The sequence below is a fragment of the Octopus bimaculoides genome, chromosome 30, assembly GCF_046866305.1.
Source record: "Octopus bimaculoides isolate indiv1 chromosome 30, ASM4686630v1, whole genome shotgun sequence".
Taxonomy (NCBI): Eukaryota; Metazoa; Mollusca; class Cephalopoda; order Octopoda; family Octopodidae; genus Octopus; species Octopus bimaculoides.
The window spans coordinates 15,750,579-15,778,078 of record NC_142957.1 but is presented as its reverse complement, the minus strand read 5'-3'; the positions used below and the strand labels follow the sequence as shown (position 1 = coordinate 15,778,078).

Below are 27,500 nucleotides of genomic sequence, written 5' to 3'. Positions count from 1 at the left end.
CTCGTCTGTTGTTGTTTTTTCGTACATTCTCCTATATCATCATCGTTTAACGTCCGCTTTCCATGCTAGCATGGGTTGGACGATTTGACTGAGGACTGGTGAAACCGGATGGCAACACCAGGCTCCAATCTAATTTGGCAGAGTTTTTTACAGCTGGATATATATATATATATATATATATATATATATATATATATATAGTAGACTTACTTGCTACACATCGCTTGCTACAATGCGCTTTGCATTGTTTCAACTTTCGGATGACACCAGCCCACACTGGTGATTGTCTATACACACACACAATAGATATGTGCATATACAGATATGCATATATACATATGTATATATACATATATATATAAAAGTTCATTAGAGTGTGTGTGTGTGTGTATTATATATATATATATGTATGTGTGTGTATATTATTTATGTATATATGCATATATAAATACATCCATATACATGTATGAGCTTGTGTGTGTTGCATCAGACTAGAGTCTGGTGCAGCCCCTCAGCGTACCAGCCCTGGTCAAAGCGTCCCACTCACACCCACATGAACAATGGTCACTAAATGATGATGATGATGTAGATTATACAGACACATGTGTAAATATGTATATGTGAGTGTCCCAGTGTATGTATATAGATGAGTGTCTTTATGTATGTGTGTGTGTGTGTGTGTGTGCTTGACATTGGCCTTGGGACATTACCATCCACTCAGTTCTTCATTCATTCACCATTCTAAGGCAACAGACACCAATTGATCTGGGTAAAGTTAACCTGTGGTAGCCTGGTGTTCTATCCACGAGGAATATACTTTGCATCTGCTTTATTTCATGGAAACAGAATTGATGTTCTGGCCTGACCTACCACTAACAACTACTAAGTGATTAGGATGTGTTTAGGTATGAAAACAATTTGTTTCGTTGGCATGAATGTCACAACATCACCACAGAATTTTTTTTTTTTTTTTTATACTACACAAAGCAAACTTTTTCTCATAACTTTCGCAAATGTTTTATTATTTTGTTTTCGATTTTGTGTCAGAAAATTCTGCAACCAATTATTATTATTATTATTATTATTATTATTATATGGCTATCTAGGCTGCAAACTCCAGCCAACATCTTGATCCTCATTGAATAATTGGACAAAGAAATATCTCAGATATAGAAAAAGTTTCTTTTCTTTGTGTGAGTGCTAATTGTGCGTGTGTTTGTGTATGTAACTACACATAGATGCAGATGAGTCAAATCTCAGATCAACTTCTTTGTGTTAGATTAACTATCACCTGATCCCAGATCAACTGGACAATATAACATTAGCTATCAACTGATCCCAGATCAACAACTTCATCTATCATTAGCTGTCTTCCAATCCCAGATCAAGCGGTTGTTCTGTGTTCCCAGCTTAACCTCCTCATCTAACATTAACTACCTTCTGATCACAGGTCAACAAATAAACTATTCCCTGATCCCAGAGCAACCTGCCTATCTGAATTGAGCTATTTCTTAAGAAGCCTGTTTCTGAACCGTGTAGTTTCAGGTACAGACCCACTGTGTGGCTCCCTGGGCAAGGGTCTTCTTCTCTAGTCCTGGCCTATACCAATATTTCCTGAGTGGATTTGGTAAGTGGAAACCAAAGGAAGTCTGTCTTATTATAACAACAACAGCAACAACAATATTGTGTCCTTTTGATGACAAGTTATTACACACACACACAGGCAAATATGAACAGAAATATACGTATGTATGTATATATAGACCTACATATTTATACATATATATATATATATATACGTACACACACACATAATTTATATATGTGTGTGTTTATACACTCAAACACACACACACAAAACTTATGTGCCTCTACCTACAAAATGTCAACTATTTATATTGTTTTTTTTTTGTCTTTTTCCTTGGAAAAAAAAATGCTTCAATAAACGCAGGGGGACATTGTTCCCCTTCTTATAATAAAAATAAACCTATCTATGTGTCTTGTTTTGTTATTTACATTGCTGTTGTTAATTCCCGGTCACATCCATGTAATATTTTAAATTCTGTTGTATCTTGGGTGGGTCATTGGGCCATTGAAGCAATTTAAAGTTATATATAACTCTGTGCCAATGTTTTCTACTACCCCACCCCCCACTACTGGTTGATAACTGGTGCTAATTTGTTTAAGTAAGGGAACTAATTTGTTTGCCTTCAATTTTTCGAGGTTGTGCTCCAGCATGGCAAGTGACTGAAATAAGTAGCATGATAAAATGTCTGAGAAAAGTGAAATCTTTAAAACAGCCACAGAATCTATCCCAGGGGGGGGGGTCTTAGAATCCTTTCACATTTAATACTGTAGGACCTCAGGCTGTCAAACATTCAGCTGTGTATATACACTTTACCGATTCCACTGTGTGTGTGTGTGTAAACATATGTCATGACTGCTATGGAACTTTGGTTCTGGTGAAAGCTGGAGATAATATGGTAGATGTGATTAGTGCCAGACAAATTCTAAGAATAACCCAAAATTGCAGTTGTGCAATTTGCTAATCATGCAATTTGCGAATCATTAACTTGGATTAGTTGTGCTTCTGTTTACAGTAACGAACTTGGGGTATATACATACATACATACATACATATATATATATATATATATATATATATATAAGGTTATGAAGGGTAATGGAGTCAACCAGACCCTAATGATACAGGTACTACCGAGTAAGTGCTGTATACCGACTAGTTTTGCCCCAGATGTGGTTGCAACATGAATGGGGAATATAACATGGGTCGTGTATTAGTGTGTATATATATATATATATATATATATATATATATATATATATATATATATATATATAAAAAGAATGAGATAAAGAGACCAATGAAACCCGTTGTATGTGTGTGTGTAACAGAGAAAGAGAAAGAAAATTTGCTACAGCAAATTCCATCTGACCCTTGCAAGCATATCAAAAGCTGATGTTAAAAGAATGGAGTTACACACACACACACACACACACTCATGCATACACGTGCAAACAAACACATGCACACACACAGACACGTGTATAAATTCTAGTCTATACATTGATTAGACACGCACATAAGTACACATATAAGGGCACACACACACACACATCATCATCATCGTTTAACGTCCGCTTTCCATGCTAGCATGGGTTGGACGAAACATGTATATATATATATATATATATATATATATATATATATATGTGTGTGTGTGTGTATAAGTACATAATTTGAGTCTATATTAACTTGACAAACACATACACAACACTTGCACACATAGAAGCAAGGCATACACACACACATGTATATATATATACATATATATAGAAGTGCATAATTCGAGTCTATATTAACTTGACAAACACACACACACACATACACCACTTACACACACACACACACAGGAGCCTAATTCCTATTAATTGTCTGCACTTAACATATATTTAATAAGTTATGCTGAGATAAATAAAGCCTTACCCTACATGGTCGTTAACAAATAATTCACCATGGTCTCGGTGGTTTAGTAGTTCACTTCATTGAGAGAGTGGACTAAACAGCTAGATACCAATGTGATTATGGTTATTAACGACAATGAAATTACCTTCAGTCGTTCCTAAGTGGAGCCAACTTTACGCATAAAGCCAAGCTCAGTTTTAGGTAGCATTAGACAGACATTAACATTTGCAGTTACAGACAAGACTTTTTACCTTCTCTGTCTATCTGTCTTCCTGTCCATCCATCTATCTATCTATCTATCTATCTATCTATCAATCAATCAATCTGTTTGTTTGTGTGTGATTTAATGCCTGTTTAACTGTTACTTTTAGCACATCTCATACTGCATGTGTTTTAAGCATTTAATAAGCTATAAAAAGAACACATGGGGAACAGCATGGTTTTTTTTTTTTACTATGGAAACAGGCACCTATAATATGTCTCTGGCTTTCAATTGGCTAAAATTACTCAAAATTTGCAAACTTTAAAAGCTATTACGTCTTTGTTTATTGATTTATGGTGAAAATGAATTTCATGTCAATGGTTACTTTGCAAAACTACACCAATGCACCAAATATGAAATCAATTGGAACAGAAATCACATACACATTCGACTGGCTTCTTTCAGTTTCCGTCTACCAAATCCACTCACATGGTTTTGGTCGGCCCGTGGCTATAGTAGAAGACACTTTCCCAAGGTGCCACTCGATGGGACTGAACCCGGAACCCTGTGGTTGTGAAGCAAGCTTCTTACCACACAACCACGTCTGCTCCTATATACATCTGTGTGAGAGAGAAAAAGAGAGAGAGAGTCTTTGTGTCTGTATTTGTTGCTAAAACCGCTTGCCAACCGAAGTTGGTGTGTTTATGTTCGCGTCACCTACTGGTTTGGCGTAAGTTATCGATAGAATACCAGACAGACTTTACAAAAAAAAAAATAATAAATAAATACTGGGATCGATTTATTCAACTAAAATTCGTTTAGGGGATGCCCCAGCATGGCCGCCATCTAATAACTGAAATAAATGAAAAGATATTTACACGGTTTCCGGGCAGTTGCCCCTCGTATCACATGCTGAATGTTTCCAGTGGTTAAAGTTACTCTATCATGAATGGGGTGAAAACGTGAAACATATTACAAACATTCCACTAAAAATAAATTTCAATTTGATAGTGACTGAAGCAGAAAAAAAAAAATATGACCCCGACGTGATTCGAACACGCAGCCTTCTGATCTGGAGTCAGACGCGCTACCGTTGCGCCACAGGGCCAGCTGTTCGCTTCGTATTTACAATAAGCTATTTGATGGCTGAGCAGCGATTATCTCGGTAGAGAGAGAGAACCGGAGTAGGAGTGAGGAGAAGGAGAAGGAGAGAAGTGATGACACGGAGGGAGGGAGACGGTATGTAGTCTACAAAAGGTAAGAGAGAGAGGGGGGAATGTTATAAAAGTTACACCGTGAAAAGAATGAAACGTAATGAGCTATGAGTGTATATATATATATATATATATATACATAAAGAGAAAGAGACGTATTGAACTGTAGATAGAAAGAGAGCGAGATGTAATGATCTAGAGAGAGAAAAGGAGACGTAATAAGCTATGTATGTATATATAGAGAGGGATATATTGAACTGTCGAGAGAGAAAGTGGCTAAATGAGACGGATGAATTAAAAAGAATTAGAGAGTGAGGAAAAGGGAATGACAGAAAGAAAGAGAGAGAGAGGAAGATTTATCTGAAATTCCTCAAAAAGAAAAGAAAAAATATTATTAAATTGTTCATTCTGTCCCCACAAGATCGTAATCTACGAAGAAAGTTTTGAGTAAACAAATCAAGTATCAGGGGGCGGGGTCAGTTATCCGAAGCTGTACCCCCATAATAATAATAATAATTAATTCGTTTTATTGGCCACAAGGGCTAATATCAATTAAAAACATGTAAGGACAAAGACAGGAAGAAGGTTACAAAAGGTTTTGTCCGAAAAGGTAGGAAAGTTCGTTGTTTTTACATGGTTGTTTACACTGAAATATTCTGTGTGAATATACTTAGAATGAAGTATCGTTTCTGGCTGGAAACTCCAGGTTTCCTGTCCTGAAATTGCCTGGTTAAGAGTTCATACGGTTGCAGGAACAATACGGGACACCTTGTAACTATGTTATGGTACCAACCAGCATGTTTAAGAACCAGGGTGTTTTAGAACTTCGAACGTGCAAACGGGCAGACCCACTCAATTGTATCTCCGACTTTGTTTCCTGAAAACCCCGAGAAGAATGGATATATTGTAAAATAAATTTTTCTACAAATACCTCTCGGATGTTGTAGATTACGATTATATTGGAGTTTAATGTGGAAAAAAAAGAAGAAAAGAAAAGAATTCGTGAAATTATACACATATATACTGCCGGTTTAGGCTCTGTTTTTCATCCACTAAGTTCGAGGGCATTGCTGGCCTTGTGCCAAAATTTGAAACCAGTAAACACAGGTATGTGTGTTTATTGTGTGGATTATTTGTGTATGTAAATCTCGGCTCATCTTTTTCACTCACTTAATTCCTGGAAAGGTGATGGGGGGAAAAGGCCTTGAGTCCGTTTTCCATCAGGTCCCGACAGAAGCAACCTTCTCTAAGTGAATCTGTTGGAATTTCAAACCTGACCAAATCGAGTTCGTAGATGTTATCCAAACAACTTGCTCATGGTCTCTCTCTCTCTCTCTCTCTCTCTCCCTGGGTTTCCTGTTGTCTTTTCCCGTGAATCCTGTCCGTTGATTTTTTCCCGATACATTTTTACCGCATTTCCCTAGAATCGGAGCTGTGATCTCCCAATTCGGAGAAGTAGAGGCCCTACCTTGAACACCTCCCTGATGTACAGGCTGCACACCTCAATAGAGTGACATATCTCCAAAAACTATTCAGAAGAACCCCATTTCAACCGTTTGTATTCATGATCGTATTTACCTAAGAGCACCAGAACTGTTCTCTCTCATTCTACTTCTTCTATATGCTTGAATCTACGAAAATGGAGATATTGCATTGCCATCAATGTGGATTATATTGAGTACCACAATGGTTCACTGTCTGTGGTTATAAGAGATATTCACTGATCTATGATCAAGAAAGATCGTGACAATAATTGATTATGCAGCTCTTCAACAAAGGACGTGGTCACACGTTGGTGTGCAGAGATCTGCTGAGTGCAAAAGATTGTCAAAGTTATTGAAGATGCCTTAGGAGCGCAAAGTACCTTGTACCAGCGATAGATCGGGGCTTGTGGGGTCGGAGCGTGGCCTGATCATCGCTTCATTTGTGTCGTTCTTTTTGTTTTGTTTAACATCATTCGATTTTTATATATTATTTTATTCAAATTTTAAAGTCACTTTGGTACTACTAAAGCAGCACGGACCCGAACGCGCAGTCGCGCGCCCGCGCTAGTTAGTCGTGAGTGGTCGATCCTAACCCTAACCCTAACCCTAAACACGTATTCATTTGCACACGCGGGTTAGGGATAGGGTTAGGGTTAGGATCGACCACTCAAGACTAGCTAGCACGACTGCGCGTTCGGGTCCGCGCTGCTTTAGTAGTACCGTCACTTTTATGTATAACCATATCGGACCACTGACCCCAATCAGTTGTATTGTACATTCTGTGTTTAGCCCCTCCCGGTGGGTAATAAAGAAATTGCGTGTAGATGTTTGTGAGATGTTTATCGTGCGTAACCCAGTTGGGGGAGGGTATGTTTTCCTTTTTACTTTCTATATGCACTACTTGGCGCTCCGTGGTTGGTGGCTGTAGAGAGGAAGGTTACTTGTTTCTTCTTTGTCTCAGATGAAGGTGTAGCGAATGCTGTGTTTATTATTTGGCTGTCTAGGCCTGACTGCCAGTTGCCGCATTTTGCTTGTTTTCTACACCCGTTTGTGCCAACAGGATGCTTTAGGTCATCGAAACAGACCGCTTGCCAGACAAGCAAATATGTGGTGCCGTTTTGAAACTACAGATGGCTATAAATATCATCGCTGGCCGCCAACACTTTTTTTCTACAAAATAGGGGTAGCTTATCCTGTTCAGGCTATATTATTAGCATTATCCTGCGTTTGAGAATTTAAGATCACTTCTTTAACCTTTATTAATAAAGAATCTTTTTTGAGATAGCCAGAGAGGAGAGAATTATCACCAAAGATCTTTGACATAATGCTTTGTGTTTACAACACACACATCACCATGTACAAGCTGCACTAGGAACCAATGTGTTTTTAACACAATTATTCGAATCTTTGGAACACAAGCACCACTATATTTCTTTTTGTTAGTTTTCATCATGTAGTGTCCCACATTTTGAAATACTTGCAATTTGTAATTTTACTGCTTACGTTTGCTTCGCTTGATAGATTTCTGAAATCAAACGTTTTAATATGTAAAAATAAACTTCATATTATTACATATACTATACGTTAATACAAAAAAAATATTGTTTATTGACGATCTTCAAAATGATCACAGCATCAATGGAAAAGTTCAACGCAAACTTGCTAAAGCAGTTCCGAAAGACTATCAAGGCCAAACACTCAGAAAAACTGATGAATGGGGCCTTGTTTTATTATGACAATGCTTCAGGACACAAATTCTTGCTTTCAATGGCTTCTGTGCAAGATTGGTTTTGAGCTGGTTGATCACCCTCCCTATGCTTTTATCTTTATTATAGGCATCAAGGCCTCATTACAAAGTGTGGGGACATACAAGGACACAGTCCCTATGTTAATGATTTGGTTCCATCTGGTTATCATCCAGGGGCTTGCACTCTCAGGTATGCAAGATACGTGCTTGCATGCTCATCGGAAAATTAGATAAAAAAAAGTTGCTTTGTTCCAAAGAAAATCCGTCCAGTTGCTTTCGAAATATTTCGTCTCCCCTTCCCCCTCTCTCAGTGACTCCTACTCTTTCTTTGAGAAGTGATGCTTTGATCACCTGCATGACACCCCTCCCCCTCTCTGTCTCTGTAGAATTGTTGTCTGCTTGGTTCCAAGACCGGAACAATAACAATCCCATAATTCCGGAGTTATCCAGCTGAAATGTGGAATAACCTGGCGGTAAGTTTAAATTTCTTTTTTGATCCAAAACATCTGTTTGCACTTTTATATTTTTGGAGTGTTCTGAAAGCAAAAATATTATCTATATTATATTTCTTATTTCAGAAGTAGCTAATTAATCTTAAATTAATTCAACTAACGTTATTTTTCCGTTTTGTGTGACGTGTGTTCTTATATTTTATAGACCTTTTTGGAAATGAGTGAAACGTGTTTTTATAAACGATATTTTGAGAAATAGTCTTTCGAAAAGAGACTTCGATGGAGACCAATACCTAATTTAGCTAATTTGCGAAGCTACAACAAGAAATTCACGAGACAATTTCAGGTTAATTTGTATGAAATGAAAAAATGGTTAACTGGAAGTGCTACACTTAATAAATTATTCTGTCGGCCTTGTTTACTTTTTTTGCTTAGAAAAGAATGTTTGGAATCATAAAGGCTTTGATGATTTAAATAATTTATATATGGCTATGCTAAAGCATAGAAAATCTTTGATAGATCTTAAAATATTCGGGAATGTTCGCATAGACTGACAATTAGATGCATGTAAAAATCGAAGCATACAACATCATAATGAGAAAGTTAGACGAAACAGATCCATTCTGCAACGATTGATCGATGTTGTTATTGTTTCGGGGGTCCTTTATTGAATCTGAAGGCTCTAATAATCGTGGAAATTATAAAGAACTCGTATATTTAATCAGTAAATATGACCAAAAAATGGAAAGACATCTAGATACAGCTTCTATCTTCACCGGTCTGTCAAACAGAATTCAAAATGACTTGATCGATGCAATACATAAAGTTATGTCGAATGAGATGCAAAAGGAAATTGAGCAAGCTAAGTTTGTTTCTATTCTTGTTGATGAGACATCTGATGTCTCAAACTTATTCACAATTGTCAACAGTTTTCCGTTTATGTTACAGAAGACTGTTGTGACGAAAGAACGATTGATAGGTTTTAGTGATGTTAGTGCAGATCGATCTGCAAATGCTTTATCTGAACATGTTTTTAAATGCATTGAGACGTGGTAAAGTTGATGAGTATTGCAAACGATTTCCCGTGGACTCTTTAGATTCTTTCAAAATCACTTATGGCAGATTTTTTGATGTAATACGATTACAAATGTTGACTTTTCGCTGTCGTTCATTGTGTGTGTATTCATGTATATGCGTGTATTTTCAATGTCTGTGCGTGAGAGACGTAGTCTTTTAATATACGGAGTTCAGCAAGTCTCAGAACAGTCTGCTTGAGTATCAATAATTTCCCCGGAATTGACAAGTAGCATGATAAAGCACCTCACTTGTTTTCCAGAGAGTAACGATCTAAAACCATGGCCATGTAATGTAACTAAATGTGTTCTCTTAATTAAATCATTTCAAATTGATTCGGCTCAACCAATAGGTATAGGGGTTAATGCAGAATCGCACCTTTGTGAACATTTTTTTTCGGATTTCGACCTTTAACAGAAATTCCGAATATGAAAAAACATTAACAGAATCCAATTTCATCTTTATTACATTTCACTTATGATTTTTAGACTTTTGTAAGGGCCAGTGAGGATGGGAAAGTACTGACGTTTCGAAGAGAAATTGAAATACAAACAATACACTTTCATACGGGGGTGATTGCATATTCAGAATCTCCCATTTGTAAATCGTAGGAATACGAAAATTCATCGCATGCCCAACCTCGGAAGTCACCACACGCCACTGTATATCATCTGTTTCTCGACATGAAAAAACATTCTTCTGGGCACCAGTACCGCTGTGGTGATGCCGTTTTATCTGTCTTTGATGACCATTTTGACCAACGGCATAGCTTCTTCACCAGTGCTATCCAAGCAATCCAACTACAGATGGAAGTGTGTGGACAGTAAGAGGAACTATGTTAAAAAAGCCCAACTTCATTTTAGTCACGTTCCACGAGAGTGTGTAGCATGTTTGTACTAGCTTTGGTTTCAAACATGCACTTTTGGATTTCAGGTAGGCTCAGACGACACCTTATGTTTTCGATCGGTGATTGGCTGAATTAATCTCTCTCGAACAGACATTCTCTGCTACGTCTGATTGTAATTATATAATGTAACCTGCTGCCATGTTCAATCGAGTTCCTTTCGGTTCCTGGTTTCGCTTTTCTGAAGGACTTCCAACATGCAGTTTTATTCTATCGCGTTAATGCTGTTAGTGCTCCACTGGCGCAGGTGCCAGTCATCGAGTATGGTTCAATTTCGATTCCGATTTCACTTGTGCCCAACAGGTCTTCGCAAGCAGAGTTTAGTATCCAATGAAGGAGAGGTTGGCATGGGTGCCAGTCGTCGGATTCGGTTCGATTTCGATTCCGATTTCACTTGTGCCCAACAGGTCTTCGCAAGTAGAGTTTAGTGTCCAATGAAGGAGAGGTTGGTATGGGTGCCAGTCGTCGGATTCGGTTCGATTTCGATTCCGATTTCACTTGTGCCCAACAGGTCTTCGCAAGTAGAGTTTAGTGTGCAATGAAGGAGAGGTTGGCATGGGTGCCAGTCGTCGGATTCGGTTCGATTTCGATTCCGATTTCACTTGTGCCCAACAGGTCTTCACAAGCAGAGTTTAGTGTCCAATGAAGGAGAGGTTGGCATGGGTGCCAGTCGTCGGATTCGGTTCGATTTCGATTCCGATTTCACTTGTGCCCAACAGGTCTTTGCAAGCAGAGTTTAGTGTCCAATGAAGGAGAGGTTGGCATGGGTGCCAGTCGTCGGATTCGGTTCGATTTCGATTCCGATTTCACTTGTGCCCAACAGGTCTTCGCAAGTAGAGTTTAGTGTCCAATGAAGGAGAGGTTGGCATGGGTGCCAGTCGTCGGATTCGGTTCGATTTCGATTCCGATTTCACTTGTGCCCAACAGGTCTTCGCAAGCAGAGTTTAGTGTCCAATGAAGGAGAGGTTGGCATGGGTGCCAGTCGTCGGATTCGGTTCGATTTCGATTCCGATTTCACTTGTGCCCAACAGGTCTTCGCAAGCAGAGTTTAGTGTCCAATGAAGGAGAGGTTGGCATGGGTGCCAGTCGTCGGATTCGGTTCGATTTCGATTCCGATTTCACTTGTGCCCAACAGGTCTTCGCAAGCAGAGTTTAGTGTGCAATGAAGGAGAGGTTGGCATGGGTGCCAGTCGTCGGATTCGGTTCGATTTCGATTCCGATTTCACTTGTGCCCAACAGGTCTTTGCAAGCAGAGTTTAGTGTCCAATGAAGGAGAGGTTGGCATGGGTGCCAGTCGTCGGATTCGGTTCGATTTCGATTCCAGATTTCAAAATTAGATTATAAACACACAAGTCATGTATTTTGATGCCACCTTCTTCCTGGTGCCTATGTCTGAATAAAAGACAGGCATTTCCTTTAGAGGAACGTCCCTCGATTGGACGTCTTTTGGATCAAAGCCGACCAACAGCAACTGATAAAGAAGAACAAAAACAAGAAGAAATAAGAATCAATGAATCCAGAACGAAGTTTATAAATTGCAAATATATGTTTATTTGTTTGTTAAGCACCTTCTAAGACACATAAATGCATTGACAAACTATACAATGTCTTTGTGAGCAGGGTAATGTGGGGAGGAGAGAGATAATTCTTCAGGGCAAGGACTGGCTTGGGAGAATTCTGGATATTACTGGACACCTCCCCTTACCCACCACCACATCACACGAAGACAGACAGACGGACAGACAGACAGATGGACACGTTTCACTCTGAGGTGTGGGGACCAGGAGGAGGAGGAGGTGGAAAGGAGGGGGGACACCAGCTGGCTGGCTGGCTGGTTGGTTGGTTGGTTGGTTGGTGGTAGGAAGTTTTCTTACAGAAGATGCAGATGGAGAAACAGACAGATAAAGATAAAGATAAAGGTGGGGTGGTGGTGGTGGTGGTGGTGGGGACAAGGATGGGAGAGCCAAGAGATGATGGTGGAGGTGATGGTGGTGATGGTGGTGGTGGTGGTGGTGGTGGTGGCAGCAACGTATGTGGCACCATAAAAAGGGTGAGGGTGAGAAAGATGTTTTCTCCAAACATTTGAGCGTGTAAAGACGAAAAAAATATGATGATGATGATGATGATGATGATATTAATAACAATAATAATAATAATAATCAGAAGAAAAAATAAAATTAAGTGGACCAACAAATGATGGTTTGTACAGTGAGAGAGTAAGCAAATAGATAAAAATATATATATATATGTTATATATATATATATATATATATATATATATACACACATATATCTACACACACATATATATATATACATATATGTATATAGATGTAAATATAGGTATATATACATATGTATATGTATGTATTTGAACTGTATATATATATATATATATATACACACATATATATATACATGTGTGTGTGTGTATATATATATATATATATATATATACACACACACACACACACATACATATATATATATATGTACACATATATATATACATATATAAAGAGAGTGTTTATTATTATGATGAAATCCTAATTACAACAGAGAAGAAGGTTACAAGAACCCTTACATGCTTAGAAATAGCAGTCAAAACTGCTATATATATATATGTATGTATGTGTATATATATATATATATATATAGATATGTATACATATATATATGTGTGTGTATATGTATATATAGATAGACAGATAGATAGAGAAAAGAATAAAAACACATCATGATTTTGAGTTATCAGCAAATAATAATAATAATAATAATAATAATAATCATGATGATGATGATGGCGGCAGTGGTGATGATGACAATGGTAGTGGTGAGGGTAGTAATGATGACAATTTTCTGAAGTTAATTAGTCAATATGAGGGGGAGGGGTGAAAAGGGCAGCAATGGGTGTGGAGGCAGTGGTGGTGGTGGTGATGGCGGCGGCAGGGTGGGGACGTGGTTGGTGGGGGGGGGGGGTGCACGGAGAAACATAAGGTATTTACTGGAGTTCATGCCTCTCTGGCCCCTCCCCTCCCCTCCCCTCCACACCACCTCCCTTCCTGAGAAGGAGAAAAAAAGAAAGGAAAAAAATTATAACAACAACAAGAAAAAAAGAAAAAACTGGCCACAAGTTAATTATAATTAGCAAAGAAAGTGGCGGGGGCGGGGAGTGGAGGTGGGTATTTTTTTTTTTAGTTTTAGTTTTAGCGACTCCAATTGGGGGTTTTAAAAACACTGGGGTCGCTAGGGCTCGGATCGTGAAAAACTTTACTGCCACACAATGATAACAAACACTCATAACAATAAAATGAAGGGGATACCTAAAGGTTACAGGTAGTGGCCCACAACCCACGTAAATTCTACCAGGAATAAGAACAAACCTGAGTCAAGTGAATAATAATAATAATAATAATAATAATAATAATAATAATAATGATAATAATAATAATAAAATACCAAAAACTGAGCAAATATAAAGATCTTGAAATAGAAATTAGCAAAATGTGGAATCTGAAGATTAAAACAATACCTATTGTCATAGGTGCCCTGGGAATGATAGCGAAACGGGCTGATTACTACCTAGATCAGATTCCAGGAAACCCCGAAATGGCTGAAGTTCAAAAGATAGTGCCCATGGGAACTGCCCATATCCTACGTAAAATACTGTCTATGTGATCTCAAATTTTAAAGCAAACACATAATTTTCTTATGGTTTCTTAAACATTCACTTGAACAAAACTGTACAAATCCAAATATATGGTACCCTAGGCATAACACCAGCAAGAACTTCTAACTTGTTGTCTCTTGAGGTCTCTGGGTGAGACTTGGATCCAACTTGTACAAATGCAAAACAAAAGTCAAACATAAAATAATAATAATAATAATAATAATAATGATATCGATAGCAACAGCAGTAGTAGTCATTGTAGCAGTAGTAGTAACAAATATAATGACAACAACAAGAATAATAATGAAAAATGGTAATAATAATAATAATGGTGTTTTTTATATTGGCAATATGGAAAAATTCCAAAAAACATTTTAGAAAAAAAAAAAAAAATTGCGATTGTCAGATATATAAGAGTGAGAGAAAGAATTTAATTAAATTTTTTTTTTTTTTTTCTGCAGAATTGGTGGTGGTATTGGTAGAGACAATAGGGATATTTCTTGTAACCAAAGCAAACACCAGGGGTGGTAAAGGAAAACAAAAATAGTAATAATAATAATAATAGTAATAATAATAATGGAAATAAAGATAATAATAATGATAATGATAACGCAGGAGTGGTAGTGTGGTAAGTAACTTGCTTACCAACCACATGGTTCCGGGTTCAGTCCCACTGCGTGGCACCTTGGGCAAGTGTCTTCTACTATAGCCTCGGGCCGACCAAAGCCTTGTGAGTGGATTTGGTAGACGGAAACTGAAAGAAGCTCATTGTATATATGTATATGTATATATATATATATATGTATCTGTGTGTCTGTGTCGGAGTTTGTCCCCACCAACATCGCTTGACAACCGATGCTGGTGTGTTTATGTTCCCGTAACTTAACGGTTCGGCAAAAGAAAGACCGATAGAATAAGTACTAGGCTGAAACCAGTAAAAGAGTAAAAGAGAGAGTAAAGGGAGTATAACAAGAATTTTTTGGGGTTTGGATAATTCCTCTCTGGAAACATGGGTGTTTTGTTCATCATCCTTAAACAAGCCTTATTCAGGGACCTTTTGAGTAGGATGGGCTACTTGACCTGAAGAAACTTCTAACTGGGCCCCACCTGCAAGGTCATGCGCTGTTTATCCTGATATGAGATCACCATGTCACGCACATATGGTTGTGATGCATGTGCCTGGTGTACCCTTATCAGACAGGTGGTCATGATGGGTGTACTGGGCTTTGTATATTTGTACCCCAGTGTCACTTTGCTGGCATGCACTGCTCTGTCACTCAGTAATAATAATATTTTAAACCCAGTTTAAAATAGACCCACAGTGCAAGTGTTTATGGTGGTGGCCTTTGTGGCCAAGTGGTATACACCATAGTTCAGGGAAATAAGATCACCCGAAAGTCCTGAGTTCAGTCCCTATTAAAGGTGGCATTTCAAAAGCAAGAGGGGGGACATTTTGGTGGTCCCTGCTGCCTTAGAGAGTCAGGAAATAATGGACTGAAATACTTGCTTGACAGGAGTTCTTTGAAGATTTCTCCTGCTGACCCCTTGTCCTGTAGGGAGGGTCTTCACTAGCTCCTGTTATCTTCTATCTTTTACATGTTTCAGTCATTAGACTGTGGTCATGCTGGGGCAGTTCAGGGAAATTAAGATCACCTGAAAGTTCTGAGTTCATTCCCTACTCAAGATAGCATTTCAAAAGCGACAGGCGGACACCCAGGAGTCATGACAAATATGGGCCCAGCTCCCTTAGAATGTTAGGCACTAAAGGGCTGAATGCATGCTCGGTCCACTTGCCCTGTAGCAAGTTTCCCCTTAGCAGCAACAGTAATCCTCTGTATCGACCAGACTATCAGATATCGTTATACATCGCTGGTCACAATGCACTTCCATATATATTGTTGTAGGTTTTGAACGATGACTAGGCAGGTAGCCAACATTTGCCATATATATATATATATATATATGTATATATATATATATATATACACACATATATATATATCATCATCATCATCGTTTATATATATATATATATATATATATATATATATATATATATATATATATATATATATATATATAGATATATATATATATATATATATATATATATATATATAGATATCATCATCATCATCATCGTTTAACGTCCGCTTTCCATGCTAGCATGGGTTGGACGATTTGACTGAGGACTGGTGAAACCGGATGGCAACACCAGGCTCCAATCTAAATTTGGCAGAGTTTCTACAGCTGGATGCCCTTCCTAACGCCAACCACTCCGAGAGTGTAGTGGGTGCTTTTACGTGTCACCGGCACGAAAACGGCACAAAAATGGGGAAGACTGGTTTATGGGACTACCTTATGTTTCCCATCCATAAAGGGTTAGGGTTTACGGCATATCATCAGATCCCCAAAACCTGTTGACCCATGACCTCTTAAAAATAGGGGAGGCAATGTCTCACTACTCAAAGAGTATACATACACACACACACACACACACACACACACATTACTCTTTCACTCATTTTAGCCTTGCGGCTGTGGTCATGCTGGAGCACCACCATGGTCTTACTGATTCCCTCAGTCTGGGCTGTTTCCCATCATCACACCTGTATGTGCCTTTGTCCCATTTGATGTGTAGTGACCCCTTATTGCAGACGACTGTTACATGTTCAATGTCCGGAGTTTTATCCATGCATGCGCAGGGACTAGTTCCGGAAGGAACACGAGAAGAGTCTCATGCGCATGCGTACAGTTCGACACCCAGCTTTGGCGCCTTTTCTTAGTCTCTTCATTGACTGATCTCCGTCGAGCCAACAGAGCTCTCTCACATGTCAGCACCAGAGCTTCACAAATAACCACGGAAATCATTCAGGAGGCATCTCAGTAACCGAGGGCGACGAGCTACCGAATTCCCTCCAAGCGTGAACTGAATTCCACTGTAAATAAATATTGTTATGTTGTTCAGAATCTGCGTTCCGTTGTTTCTTCTAGAAATTTAAGGTACGGAAGCGGTGTACACCTAATGGTGTATAACCACTTCCCTACAGATGTATAAGGCAGTTTGATTCCACTGCCCTCATCTGTAACTCAGGTTGGCCTGTCAGTTTATCTGGTATTGTGGAGAGGAGGATGTCTAGTTCCTTTTTGGAGTGAATACTTGTGACTTAGCTGGAGTTTTCTACTTTTTTTCCTTATCAAAACATTGCGTAATAAAATCAGTTCTTTCTTTTTGAATAACCTTGTGTGTATATATATATATATATATATATATATATATATATATATATATATATATATATATTTAAATATATAGGAGTAGCTGTGCGGTAAGAAGCCTGCTTCCCAGCCACATGGTTCCAGGTTCAGTCCCACTGCATGCCACCTTGGGCAAGTGTCTTCTACTATAGCCTTGGGCCGACCAAAGCCTTGTGAGTGGACTTGGTAGATGGAAACTGAAAGAAGCCCGTCGTATATATATATATATATATATATATATATGTATGTATGTATGTATGTATGTATTCATGTGCCTGTGTTTATCCCCCCACCATCACTTGATAACCGATGTTGGTGTGTTTACGTCCCTGTAACTTAGCAGTTCAGCAAAAGAGACTAACAGAATCAGTACTAGGCTTACAAAGAATAAGTCCTGGGGGTCGATTCATTCAACTAAAGGCAGTGCTCCAGCATGACCACAGTCAAGTGACTGAAACCAGTAAAAGAATAAAAGAAAATATATATATATATATATATATATATATACATACACACACATATATATATACAATATATTCATATATATATACAGGGTAAAATGCTTGAGACCCTGAGATACCTGCTGATGATACGGACATCACAGTGGACTCAGAAGAGCTACCAGTATCTTTGGGTTGCTCCTACAGATTCCGCTGAGGCACAAAGCATCTCTGATGCTTAATTCCCTTTCAGCCCTGTTGGGCCTTATTCAAGGAAAGGAGCAGAGAAAGTGGGGGTGAATATGTTTAAGAATAAATAATGATTGAGGCACTGAAAACTGAAATAGATGCATGAAGTTGTTTAGCTGTTCAGCAGACTGATATGATCCAAAACACTCATTATAACCCATCACCTTTTTTTTTATTCCAAGGCAGTCCAACCATGGCCATCACATCTGTGTTATTTTTTTATATTCAGACAGCAAAGACTGTATTGGTCAATGTGTCAATTTCCTTCACATCACTTTCTTTTCTTTTTTGGCTGTGTGGTTAGGAAGCCTGCTTCTCAACCACATGGTTCCCGGTTCGGTCCCACTACATGGAACCTTGGGCAAGTGTCTTCTACTACAGCCTCGGGCCGACCAAAGCCTTGTGATTGAATTTGGTAGGCAGAAGTTCTCGTTGTGTGTGTACATGTGTATGGAAGTACTTGTATCACATAACAGGGAGAAGAGTAAGCTGTAGTTTGAGAAATCGAGTGACCCTTATCGGTGTGGGGAAAAGGTGACCCTGAATTCAGTACAAATGGAGAGGCCCTTACTAGATTTCAGTGCTGGAAACGGACTCACGATAACCAACCCCTTCTTCTAACACAGAGCTATCTATAAGTAGGCCTGATATAGGGATACTCAGCGGGTAGAGTTCATTGATCGGCATTGTTATCATGTTATCATCTCAGACCTCTTTGACTCTGTACTGGACGTTTGTGTAAAAAGAAGGGGGGGTGGCAGAGTTTTTAACCCATCACCACTCAGTGGTCGACAAAGCAGAGACTAATCACAGCCAGGAGAACTCAATACTTTTTAATCTAGTGTTGACTGATAGGATAAAGTGGGAAGCCCCGGTGGATGATGGGACCGGAAACAAATATGCAGATACTCATCATCATCATCATTTAATGTCCGTTGTCCATACTGGCATGGATTGGATGGTTTCACCAGGGCTAGTGGGTAGGGATGACAGTTAAGTGTTGCGAAGACTGAGACATTGGTCCTCTCGACAAAGTCTTCCCAATTTTACTCTGTATGTTACTCTTTTACTTGTTTCAGTCATTTGACTGCGGCCATGCTGGAGCACCGCCTTTAGTTGAGTAAAATCGACCCCAGGACTTATTATTGGTTAAGCCTAGTACTTATTCTATCGGGCTCTTTTTTCCGAACCGCTAAGTTACGGGGACGTAAACACACCAGCATCGGTTGTCAAGTGATGGTGGGGGGACAAACACAGACACACACACACATATATATATAGATATATACGACAGGCTTCTTTCAGTTTCCGCCTACCAAATCCACTCACAAGGCTTTGGTCGGCCTGAGGCTATAGTAGAAGACACTTGCCCAAGGTGCCACGCAGTGGGACTGAACCCGGAACCATGTGGTTGGTAAGCAAGCTACTTACCTCACAGCGGAACATCACTGAGACAAGTGAAGAAGTTAAGTACCTTGAGGTCATATTCATGGGTGATGAGAAGCAAGAGGCTGAATTGGATGCTAGAGTTGCGGGGGCTTGTATAAGAATGCATCAGCTTCAGCATTCTGTCCTCAGAAGCGAGGTTGGTAAGAAAGCCAAACTGATTTTCTGCAGTTTGGTTTTCCTGTCTATCCTCACCTGTGATCATAAATGTTGGGCAATGATCGAAAGAGTACAATCACACAAATACAAGCAGCTGAGATGAGGTTTCTTCAAAGGACCTCTGGAATAACGGTACTCAACAGAGTGTGTAGTTCTGAGATCAAGGAGTCTCTCCAGGTCAAGCCCCCCTCCACCCAAATTCTCTGCACTGAGAAGTCACACCTCTAGATATGATTAGTACACCACAGGGAAGAATTGCAAGATGGATTCTTCAATCTGAGCTGATTGGTAGGGGAGCTAGGAATAGACCAAGATTAAGATGGTCGGGTAACATCCATATTTCATTTGGTTAGACTTTGAAATCCAGCCAGAAAGTCTAATGACAGATGATTATGAAAGGACCTTACGGAGGAGGTATCCCAGGACTCTACCGACCCACCCAAGAATAATGAGCATAAAAAATAGGTGGAGGTAAAAATAACAACAAAGTACCAGTAATATTGTGGGTTGAATACAGTTAACTCGAAACCCCACCTCCACCAAATTAAATCATTAGCTTGTTAATTAACATGCTGGACAAAAAAATGCTTCGTAGAGTTTCTGTTGGCTCTTTATGTTCTGAGTTCAAATTCTGTTGAGGTCGACTTTGCCTTTCATCCTTTCTGGGTCGATAAATTAAGTACCAGTTGTGTACTGGAGTCAATCATCAACTAGCCCCCTCTTCCAAAATTTCAGGCCTTGTGCCTATAGTAGAAAGGATTATTATTATTATTATTATTATTATTATTATTATCATTATTATTCAGGCCTTTCATCCATTCAAGGCCAATTAAATAAATACCAGTTATGCACTGGGGTCGATGTAATTGACTTAATCCCCTCCCTCAAGCTGCCCTTGTGGCAAAAATTTAAAATCACCATTATTATTATTATTAAGGCGACGAGCTGGCAGAAACGTTAGCACGCCGGGCGAAATGCTTAGTGGTATTTTGTCTGCCGTTACGTTCTGAGTTCAAATTCTGCCGAGGTCGACTTTGCCTTTCATCCTTTCGGGGTCGATAAATTAACAACCAGTTACGCACTGGGGTCGATGTAATCGACTTAATCTATCTCTTTGCCTGTCCTTGTTTGTCCCCCTCTATGTTTAGCCCCTTGTGGGCAATAAAGAAATAAGAAACGTTAGCATGCCGGGTGAAATTCTTAGCGGTATTTTAAATAGCCGCTACATTCTGAGTTCAAATCCCGCCGAGGTCGTCTTTGCCTTTCATCCTTTCGGGGGTCCATAAAATAAGTACCAGTTAAGTGCTGGGGGTCGATGTAATCAACTAGCTCCCTTCCCGCCAAAATTTTCAAGGGTTTGTGCCTACAGTAGAAATTATAAGGTGGTAAGCTGGCAGAAACATTAGCAACCCAGGCGAAATGCTTAGTGGTATTTTGTCTGTCTTTACATTCTGAGTTCAAATCCCGCCAAGGTCGTCTTTGCCTTTCATCCTTTCGGGGTCGATTAAATAAGTACTAGTTACGCACTGGGGTCAATATAATCGACTTAGTCCATTTGTCTGTCCCCCTCTGTGTGTTGCCCCTTGTGGGCAGTAAAGAAATAAGAGACATTAGCACACCAGGCGAAGTTTTTAATGGTATTTCGTTCTGTCTTTACGTTCTGAGTCGACTTTGCCTTTCATCCTTTCAGGGTCGATAAATTAAGTACCAGTTGTGTATTGGGGGTCGATCTAATCCACTGGTCCCCTCCCTCAAAATTTCGGGCCTTGTGCCTATCCTCCTCCCCCAATTTTCAGGCTTCGTGCCTATAGTAGAAAGGATTATTATTATTATTATTATTATTATTATTATTATTATTATTATTATCGGTGGTGAGCTGCTGGCTAAATGCTAAGCGGCAGTTTGTCTGTCTGTCTTCACATTCTGAGTTCAAATTCCACTGTGGTTGGCTTTGTCTTTCATCCTTTCCCGGGGGTCAATAAAAAAAAATACCAGTTGAATACTAGGGGGGGGTCGATGCTGTCGATTTTACCCCCTCTCCGAAATTGCTGACCTTGTGCCAAAAATTTGAAATCATCATCATCATTATTATTATTATCATTATTATTATTATTATCATTATTATTATTATTATTATTATTATCATTATTATCATTATTATTATTATTATCATTATTATTTTTACTTGTTTCAGTCATTTGACTGTGGCCATGCTGGAGCACCGCCTTTAGTCGAGCAAATTGACCCCAGGACTTATTCTTTGCAAGCCTAGTACTTATTCTATCGGTCTCTTTTGTGAAACCACTAAGTTACGGGAACATAAACACAACAACAGTGGTTATCAAGCAATGGTAGGGGGGGGACAAACACAGACACACAAATACATAAATACACACACACGACAGGCTTCTTTCAGCTTCTGTCTACCAAATCCACTCACAAGGATTTGGTCAGCCAGAGGCTATAGAAGAAGACTGAACCCAGAACCATGTGGTTGGGAAGCAAGCTTCTTATTTCTTTATTGCCCACAAGGGGCTAAACATAGAGGGGGACAAACAAGGACAGACAAAGGGATTAAGTCGATTACATCGACCCCAGTGCGTAACTGGTACTTAATTTATCGACCCCCGAAAGGATGAAACGCAAAGTCGACCTTGGCGGAATTTGAACTCAGAATGTAACGGCAGACGAAATACCGCTAAGCATTTCGTCCGGTGTGCTAACGTTTCTGCCAGCCCACCGCCTTCTTACCACACAGCCACTCCTGTGCCTATGATGTTTACAAAATTTGAATAAATTTTATTTCTCTTCAGATCTTGACTGGGAAGGAAGTTTGTCCCACGCTCGCCCCATTCTCCAGACATGGCACCTTCAGATTGTCACCATTTTCAGCCGCTTCCCAATAATCTGCGAGATATTTCGCTCAGCAACTACAACATGGAGCTGAAAATACAGTGGAAGGGATTTTTGCGAGTCCAGACCTGCCGATTTCCACCATCAAGGAATTGGAAAGCTAGCGGAAAATTGTTTCAAGTCTCGGCACAAGGCCAGCAAGTTCAGAGAGAGGAGGTAAGTCGATTACATTGATCCCCAGTGCATAACTGGTACTTATTTTATTAACCCTGAAAGAATGAAAGGCAAAGTTTACCTTGGCGGTATTTGAGCATTTTCCCTGATACGCTAACAATAATAATAATAATAATAATAATAATAATAATTGTAATAATAATAATAATGACTTCAAATTTTGACACAAGGCCTGAAATTTTTTGGGGAAGGGGCTAAGTTGATTACATCGACCCCAATGTTGGTACTTAATTTTTCAATCCCGGAAGGATAAAAAGCACCATCCGAAAACGTGATCAATGCCAGGGCCGCCTGACTGGCCCCTGTGCTGGTGGCACGTAAAAAAGCACCCACTACACTCTTCTAGGAGTGGTTGGCGTTAGGAAGGGCATCCGGCTGTGGAAACATTGCCAGATCAGACTGGAGCCTGGTGTAGCCTTCTGGCTCACCAGTCCTCAATCAGACCGTTCAAACCATGCCAGCATGGAAAGTGGACGTTAAACGACAATGATGATGATGATGATATATACGCACACATGCGCATGTAGATATATATATATACATACACAGATACATATACACCCTCACTCCCATATATTAGCGATAGTAATATATATATATATATTATGTAAAACCAAAAGGAATATTGTCTCTCAGTCTTTCAGCTTTTAACAAGACAAAAAAAAAAAAAAAAAAAAGAAACCTGAAGTTTTTTACACACAGCTATATATATATATATATATATATATATATATATATATATATGTATGTATATATATATTAATAATTATAACAAGAGATTGGCTGTAAGCCTCTCCACACGCTAGAAAAATAGACGCCATTACTGCGTGGACAGGCTCATAGCCAATCCCTTGTTATATTTATTAACATATTTGTAAAATTTACCTATAAGGTTTTTATTTCTGCGTTGACCCCTTGGTAAAACCAATAATGATTTTTACCCCTTATTATATATATATTTTGTTTTTGGATTTGGTTTGCAGGATTCTTTATGTGAGTTTGTGTGTTGAAGCGTATTCTGTTGTGTCTGGGGAGAGTCATTCTCTTTTGGTGCCTTATAATTTAACACACAAAGTTCTTTATCATTATTAGTAGTAGTAGTATTGTTATTATTACCACTACCACCACCACCACCACCACTGGAACAAATCTGCAATATAACCGTTTAAAAAAAACAAAAAAAAAAAACAAAACATTAATTATTCTCTCTCCAATTTACAAGCGAAATATTGTCGACAACACAAAAAGTGAAAGAAATATATTGAATAACGACAATTTAGATTTGTTATCAATGTTTTTTTGGGGGCCATACATACATACATATATATGTATGTATACACATGAATGTGCATACATGTGTGTGTGTGTTTGTGTATGTGGATGTATAGACAGGCACCCAAAAGTAAATAGACACTATTTTTCGAAAGATCTATTTCTAGCAGGAACCAATGCCATTTGATCCCTTTAATCCCCTAACTTGCAGGATTCCTCTGTAAGAGTGTAATGCTTAGAATTAATCCTGGGTTATCTCCTAGCTTTGAGAGTTTGATAATTGATTGTTTATTTTCAGAACGGCATTGCAGGACGGGTGTGAGAGATGAGATCTGGCCACATTGGACATAAAAGAGGTGGAATACTTTGAACTGGAAACGGCCAGTTTAAATGCTTAAAGGGTCAATTACTCAAGCTAGAATCTAATAAAGATGTCTTTGTACAGATTTCAATGATTTAAACCATCCGGGAACCAGAACAATGTATAATGTTTACACAAATCAAACAATAAAGCGTCTATTTACTTTTGGGCTGCCTGTGTTGTCAGATAAATCTGCTTGTTACTTTCGAATGTTATTTAAATTAAAATGAAAGATTTTTTTTTTAATCTTAGTCTTTTATGGTGCTCTTTACAGCATTTTGGTTATCGATTTTGAAATTAGAATAAATTTGACCTCTTTTCAATCATATTGTAATAAAGTGTCAGGTAAGAATCTCCCGCCCACCTGCAAAATTTTTTTTTTTTTAAATGAGCTGTGTGGTAAGTAGCTTGCTTACCAACCACATGGTTCTGGGTTCAGTCCCACTGCGTGGCACCTTGGGCAAGTGTCTTCTACTATAGCCCCGGGCCGACCAAAGCCTTGTGAGTGGATTTGGTAGACGGAAACTGAAAGAAGCCCGTCGTATATATGTAGATATATGTATATGTATATGTGTGTGTATATGTTTGAGTGGCTGTGTTTGTGTTTGTCCCCCCCCCCCCCAACTTCGCTTGACAACCGATGCTGGTGTGTTTACATCCCCGTAACTTAGCGGTTCAGCAAAAGAGAGACCGACAGAATAAGTACTAGGCTTCCAAAGAATAAGTCCTGGGGTCGATTTGCTCGACTAAAGGCAGTGCTCCAGCATGGCAGCAGTCAAGTGACTGAAACAAGTAAAAGTGAGTAAAAGAGAAGCATTTGCGACATCTGTTTCGCTTTACCGTTAACCAAGATTCCAAAAATGTCAAAACTGCTCGAGACATTTCTGCTGTATACGGAGAAGGTGCTTGTTACTGAAAGAACTGCACAGAACCGGTTTCCATGTTCCAAGGAGGATCGTTTGAACTGACCCATGGTTGAAGATCTTCGCTAACCCACTTGGGAATTGGCCTAGCAGCTGCAATGCTCTTGTAATACTGTCACCAGCCATTTCCACTTGATGGATAAAGGCCAAAATCTTGGTGCATACGTGCAACATGCTCTGAACAAACAAGACAAACACTGACCCCTCTGTTGCTAATTTGACCAAAAATGCAATTCAAGAAGTCAGTTGGGGAATTCTACGGCACCCACTGTCTTCTCCTGATTATATCACTTCCAAGATAACCACTTGTTTTGTCCATTCTCCAATAATGAGATGGAGAAATGACTCAATGAATTCTTTCAGTCAAGATTCAGTAATTTCCACCATAAATATCATTAATAAGCTGCAAGGATGTTGTGAACGACGAAGGAGACTATATTTCTTCATTTTTTTCAATTGTTAATGACAAACAATTCATTAAAATAATGAATTTATCTGACAACTTAAAACATCTATCTATCTATATCTATAATATATATATATATATATATATATATATATATTCAGAAGGAAGACTGTCGGTTAGTTGCAACAAGGATACAAGCCAGGACTTGATGAACCCTGACCAGGTCAAGGGGTCAAGTTGATGGATGAGGCAGCAGGTGGGGGGTCCAATGTTGAAAGACCCGAAAACCCTCTCAAAACCTCAGAAAAAACATTGATATGCATTCCAAAGCATGTGAGATGCATCTTGGAACTGTGTAAGTGCATGTGTGTATATGCATACATACATACATATGTGGTATATATATATATATATATACAAACACAGATACATATATAAATATATATATATATATCCCCTCTCTTTCTCTTTCAGAGAGAGGCACAAGCACATACACAGACATATACATACGCGGCAGTAACTTCCGCCTACCAAATTCAATCACAAAGCTTCGGTCGGCCCCGGGGCTATAGCAGAAGACACTTGCCCAAGGTGCCATGCGGTGAGACTGAACCCGAAACCATGTAGCTGAGAAGCAAGCTTCCTAACCACACAGCCATGCCCGCACCTATATATCTATATACACACGTACACACACGCATGTATATTTCCATGTTTGTCTTAGATTTCGTTTTAAAAACATCAAGAGCTCGAAGGAGAGACAAAAATAAACGAATAAAATATATGAATACAAAACAAAAAAAAAAAAATAAAATAAAAAGAGAGAGAGACCCAAAAAAACTTTAAAGTTTATTTCTTCATGGCAAGATTTGGGAAAGCTTTCGATAAAATATAAATGCAACTTGAGAATTTTAAAAATTTCCTCTCATAATTCAAATTCATACATAAAATTCTTTTTCGTTCATACATTTTCATTATCATGATTTTAAAATTTTTTTTTAATATGTATATTTTTATAGATTTTTTTTTCTTTCTTTATTTTTTAATAATAATAATAATAATAATAATAATGACAATAATAATAATAATAATAATAATAATAATAATAATAATAATAATAATAAAATTTTTAAAGTTTTTTTTTTTTTACAATTTTTGTTTTTTTTTCTCGGGGGGAGGGGGGTAAATCTGTCCCTTTTTTTTTTTCTGCTTTTAATTTCTTTTCAAATGTTTTTTTTACTTAATGCTTGTTGAAGAGAGGATGGAGTAGAAGAAAAAAAGGATGAGAGGAAGAGGAGGATGAGGAGGGGATTGGGTGTGAGGCGGTGGAGTAAATTCAAAGGGGGCAGGAAAGGAGGAAAATGTTGTTATTATTATTATTATTATCATCATCATTTTTTTTTTATAAATTGTGTGTGTATGTGTGTGCGGTTTTATTTTTCTGAAAAATTTATTTTGCGTTTGCTTTTTGTTTGTTTTTTTTTCTTTTGTTTCCAAATTTGATGTTGTTTCTTTTTCTTTCATTTTTTCTTTTTTTAAATATTTAAATTAATTTTAATTTTTTCTTTTCTTTCAAATTCTTCTTTCTTTTTTTTTTTTTTTATTTCTGCAATAATAAAAATTCTTACAAGTTCAAAGAAATTCAGGAAGATTGGTGGAGGGGAG

General features: G+C 38.4%; 1 protein-coding gene, 1 long non-coding RNA gene and 1 other non-coding gene across 4 annotated transcripts in view; 2 read left to right on the top strand and 1 right to left on the bottom strand.

Annotated features, from left to right (window-relative positions):
- The window catches only part of LOC106874991 (uncharacterized), a 28,180-nt gene extending 26,188 nt beyond the window's left edge, over positions 1-1,992 (top strand). The window contains exon 3 of the mRNA XM_089346286.1: positions 1-1,992. This exon is cut by the window's left edge and continues 3,564 nt beyond it. The gene's annotated coding sequence lies outside the window, so the exon portion shown is untranslated.
- Positions 1,993-3,589: 1,597 nt separating this feature from the next.
- LOC149130232 (uncharacterized) lies at positions 3,590-24,675 on the top strand. Of its 2 annotated transcripts, XR_016239201.1 has the most exons (4): positions 3,590-5,513; positions 8,521-8,607; positions 22,600-22,855; positions 24,444-24,675. It is a non-coding gene; the product is annotated as an uncharacterized LOC149130232 (long non-coding RNA). The 2 variants fall into 2 exon arrangements; XR_016239200.1 differs by lacking the exon at positions 3,590-5,513 and having other exon boundaries at positions 7,081-8,607.
- Positions 4,726-4,797, bottom strand: Trnaw-cca (transfer RNA tryptophan (anticodon CCA)). Its single transcript has one exon. It is a non-coding gene; the product is annotated as a tRNA-Trp (tRNA).
- Positions 24,676-27,500: the final 2,825 nt, after the last annotated feature.